Source organism: Vollenhovia emeryi, unplaced genomic scaffold (genome assembly GCF_000949405.1).
Source record: "Vollenhovia emeryi isolate VEMERY1.0 unplaced genomic scaffold, V.emery_V1.0 DF939188.1, whole genome shotgun sequence".
NCBI lineage: Eukaryota > Metazoa > Arthropoda > Insecta > Hymenoptera > Formicidae > Vollenhovia > Vollenhovia emeryi.
Window position 1 is genome coordinate 18,110 of NW_011967178.1, and position 5,756 is coordinate 23,865.

Below are 5,756 nucleotides of genomic sequence, written 5' to 3' on the forward strand. Positions count from 1 at the left end.
GCTGTCTTTTGTTTTTAACTATCCTCTTAGTTCTGCTCGGAAAGCAGGTGATTAGCTTCGAAATTGGTGAGATAAATCAGTTGTACTGTTGGTATTCTTGAGAAGACAAATTGCTAGGGTAGTTTCAAGAGATACGTGAGAGAAATTCTTTTTAAATTTCAGCTACTCTGATATTAATACGCAGAATGTTATTTCTGAAATTTATTTTATTATTAAATCTTTCGTTAAAAGCTTGGATTATTATAAGTTCGACGTTTTTTTTAATGAGTACATTTACTAAAAATTTTAGCTTTCAATAGATTAAAAAATATAAGCTGGTTATAAATAATTCGTGTATTTAACAACGTAATTTTGTTACATATTGTATTAAAATTATGTATTATTACAACTATATTTTAACATAGATTATTGCAACTACATTAAATGTAGTGGAACTTTATGGTGGTAGATAATGTATACATTTCTATCACAGGACAGTACTTTGCAAAAAGCTGCTATGTAATTATGATGATAAACGACTTTTAAGTCGCGCAAGAGGCTTTTACTTCGAGCAAATACATCACATCATTTCATTATGAATATTTTGCAATAATATTTCGGAAAAAATCTTATCTCAAATAAAAAGATGTACTTTCAAAAAAACTAACGATTAATTATGTGAAACAATATTTACATATAATGCAATATTAAAATTCTCCAACAATCCACTTCTTCATTATTATCTTTATAAATTCAGTTACAGCAAACATTCACTATTTTTTAAATAGCTTTATATAAATCGCTTGCACTTGAATAAGTATCTTTTATAAAAAATTCTGTAATGAAATTTTATGTCTCCAATCAATCACGTTGTGTGTTAATTTATTAAGTGTACATAACGATCTGAAGTATTCAAAAAGAAAGAGATATAATATAAGTATAATATAAAAGGGATAAAAAAAAGTAGAATGTAGTAAACAATATACATGTAAATTATATTAAATATTACTATTTCAGTTAGATAATTGGGTTTAATATATAAAACAGAGCTAGTGCAAATTAAAAATTGCTTTATTAATTTTATTAAAATATAAAGTAAGGCTTCAATAAAAACAATATTAAAATTAAACTTAAATTAACATGGTGCTAATCGTTAAAATAATAAATGTTAGTAAGGGCAATGTGAGTCGTCACCTGAACTTAGGTGATAAAATTATACATACATCAGTAAGTACAAAAGTAAGATATATTATAACAAATTTTTTTTTGTAACAATATGATACACTACAAACCGTTTCGGTCAGCGTATGTGATCTTCTTCAGCCGTAAATTTATCAAAAATTTAGTTTAGGTATATTAATTAGGTACATTACTAATTTAAATTATTAGGTAATATGATTTTATTGAATGAAAATTAATAGAAGTCATAAATAATAATATAAGCTCATGCTATATCATCGTTAATTACATAAGAACTTACTCCATTTTGCCGGCGTTTTTTTCTAATTCTTTCTTATAGAGGGAACAAGTTGCATATATTCAATAGAATTTAATTCTTGCAAAGTCTCTCAATCTATCTTTGAGTAATATGCAAGACATAAAACTTCATTATTGATCGAATACGATTTGATAGAAATAGGATTTATTTTCTTTTTGCCTCCCTCCCTCCCCCCTCCTCTCTCCCTCTCTCTCTCTCTCTCTCTCTCTCTCTCTCTCTCTCTCTCTCTCTCTCTCTCTCTCTCGTTGAATTATCGCTTTTAAAAACTTATTAGAGCAGACAGTATTATTCAGCAAAATATGATAATAAATTTGCCTTGAGCCAACTTTTGGATATCTTAAGTACTAAACATGCTAATCTGTTTCGTTACTTATACAAAAATGCGTAATTAAGGTAGAATAATTGTTTTTCTTAAGAATGATATTTACGTAGAAGATTATATAATGTACGAATATATATAGTTTTAAATTGTATATTCCATTACACGTAAATTACGAGAAAGGAAAAGGATCTTTGATATTTCTTGGTAATACTGTATAAATTATTATTATTATGAATATTATTTTTTTTGTTGATATAAGTTTTTCTAAGTTTTAGATTTATGAAATTTGTATTAGTTAAAGACACGATTTAAGACATTTTGAATCGTCTATATATAGAAATGTAGAAAACCACGAGTTCTCATTAAATTTAAAAGAATTATTATAAATTCGCTTCTATTTTTTATTAAAGTAATAAGAGATTTTTTGTGATACAATTTTTAATGAGAGCAACTTGCAATTACGATGAGCGCAGAATACTTTCAAACCAGCTTTGAACGTAATGAAGATTCTACGGCGTATTTCCAATTTCCGGCTTAATCGCAGATGCACTTTCGTCGTGCTTACGTAATTATTTCCAAATAATGTCACATCCTGCCGGAAATGAGGCGTTACCACATAATTGTATTATAAACCGCCGTTATTCGAGGTCTAATGGATAATCATTGGCGGTGCGCGGAATTGACTCTTCAGTAATATTTGCATCGTTGACCCTCTTTATAATCTACCAAGCGATAACGTTCCAATCAAGTGTCACATTGTTACTTTTCATTTCGACAATCGAGGCATATTTCTGCTTGTTCTCATTAGACATGTATTTTACATATTTTATAAACACGCGCAATATCTAATCAAATCGATTTTCGCAACTTCTTTGTTTCAGGATCAAATACCATTTGTAATTTATGTGGACACATTTGAAATTCAATGTACAGTAAAGCCTCCCGTATTTACACTTTCTCTTAACGAGATCTTTCATCCACTTTCAATTGCAAAATGGCTTAGATCACAGTATCGCACTCCTGAAAATTTTAGCTGACTTTCTAAATATTTAGAATCACACTCATATTGATATAAACTTTATCATTTATAACGTTCCTCAAAATTATCAAATTATCTTGTAAAGCATTAAAACGTTACACTATACGACAAGTAAAATAAAATGAGTAAACATTGCAGAAATGTTTAGGTTATTGAAGCCAAGATAATTTAATACCTTTTAGCTTATTGTTAATAACAATAGGATTATTTCCTTATTATTTATTTTAGTTTGAGTTTTCAATAAATGACTGCATATACACGTAGCTTTCTATCACGAAAATAACGAGGTACTAATATTTTCCGGATTCATCGAATATTTGACCTCGCAAGGGAGAAACTCAGATAAATAAGTCCCAGCTTTCATATTTTTGCCACGGTTAATTGCGTCTACGTCCGGGTTGTTTAAAAGTGACATTGTCGCGACTAATTAAGTTTGCGCTTCTTTATGTGCACAGAAAGGTGTTACCAGCAGATTTTTCATTTGCGATAAAGTTTAAAAATGCTAACCCCTCTAAGCGCAGAAAGTAATACGTAGTACTCTTCTCACGATAAATTATTATTCCGTTTACAACGTTGAATAAATGAATCACGTTTATCGTGGATGTGTCAATATATCGATTATTTAACTTCAATGTTTTCAGATAACACAACGATATCGAACCGTTTGTACATTTCAAATTAGTTATTTGTATCCTCTAATGATACATTGTTGTTATCGACATTCGACAGTTTTATTGGTTGGTTTGAATATTTGAGAGCCACGCCATTACGAAGTTGATTAACCGCATATTTAATAGTAAATGCAACGAGAAATTACGCTGTAAACGCAGGTTCAAAGGCGCAAATACACTGAAACGAACGCAAATAAGCATACTTTCACAACTGAGCACCTTTTGCATATTTCGGAATTAAATCTTTCGCGAAGTGTAAAGACCAATTAAGAACTGAAATGGTCCGTAAATTTCTGCGGCCACGCTGTATGCCTTTTAATAAAGAATCCATTTATGCCGGCGTTGTACGTGATGCATTATAATATGATTATTAAATACCTAACTACAGTTCAGATCGTAGATATGCACAATATTCATGTACACTGCTGCTAAAGCTGTAAAATTATCACGGCGATAGTCCTCATTTACGACCACATTTCTCGAGAGTGCCGCATGTTCGTGATTAATCGAATGTTCATAATATCGTAATGTCGAGGTGAAAATTTCCAGCAGAAATCGACCAACACCCACTAAAATTATGAAAATGTATGGTAATGTTGATTTTTGTTGCATCTGTTTTTATTTATGTGTGTGCGTGTGTGCAAAAATATACAGCAGCATACGAATGCACGCGGTAAACATGCTTGTTTAAAATGAGCGATTTAATATGAAAAAAAATGAATGGTAATGTATAAATAATTTTGGCTCGTTGTTTGATTGCGTCTAGAGATTAGACACAATGTCGCATTGTTCACTCAACGTTTGTTAATTGTTCCGAAAATATCCGAATGGGATTCATGAAATTCATGAAGAATGTTAAATCTAATGTAAAGTACTTTCGTCCGTTCGTTTATGTAAATTTCCCGTGGAAATGTCCTCGCATAAATGTACCTAATACAATTGCCCGCGATAAGAACGGTGGCAGTAGAGACAATATTATATTATTAAGATTTCCGTCGTTCCGTGGAATATCAGGGGCGGTAAAATTAAGGAAATTACCCACGGCAATTGTTGCACTTGATATCACGCGTTATCTGCGCAATTTTTTAACCAACCTCTTATTGAGTCCGCCCTCACCTATCTTTTACACTTGATTCACTCGTCCCTATAGCGACTGGACGTCCCAAGAATGAAGTGATAATCTAGGATCTGTGTCAAGGGGTAATTCTGGTCTCCATTGTCGCAATGCATATTCATCTCACGACCGTCTCGTAAGACATCGGGTATACGTGCGCAGATAATAGTCTTTTAGTCTTGGAAATAATTTCTCTATAAGCCGCAGCAAGTCGTAACAGGGCTACGTAATCCTAGCATTAACTTTCAACAGTCGCAATAGTGTTGCTCAGATAGAATATTGTTTTCGTTGAATGTTAAGACGCTCCACAATCCGACTTTGCAACTTTAACAGCTTCCAAAACGGCAAACTTAATACAGCGTGCCGCACATCTGCCGTGGAACAAGAATCCGCGGAGGGAGGAGCCGAAAATTTCGTAAGACAAAAATCAAGTTCGAATCCAAAGTTAGGTATAAACTTCGCGCAAGAGTTTGCATTCATTAGAAGTTCCTCGCCGCATCAACAGACGCACGCGTTTTTGAATCTTTAAGATATAAAACTCTAGAACGATTTAAAAGAATGGTAGTGAAAATTATATTATCGAAGGAACATAAAGCTCTGCCTTCAAGATGTTTGCAGCAATTTTTATTTTCCTTTTTATTTACGACAGAGTACAACTCTTTCACGAGTATATCGTAGGTACATCTAAAGCTGAGTTTCCTTGAGAGTATGTTACGTGAAATGAAATGTTATAATAAATCACTGTCGGGACATGCTCTTTGCGCGCAAATGCCTGCAACTAAAGTATCTCCTTTTTTTTAGATCCTAAGTGCGTATAGCTTTCACAATTTATTTATTTTACTATTCGATTATTCGTAAGAAACGCTATTGTATATTTTTAGTAAAATTCTTATTAACAAATATTTTGTAAACTAGTTTGTCAATTTTCTAAACGAAATTCAAAATTATTATATATTTTTTCCAACTCTTGAACGTTTTTAAGAATATTAAAGACTTGTTGTCGCCAGTAAATAATTAACCATTTAATAAACCTTTAATAAACCATTTAATAAAGAAAATATTACCTCGGCCAGGGTTTTAACCTGGACCTCCCTACACTCTAGGCGGGCGTCTCACCAATTCGACCACTGAGG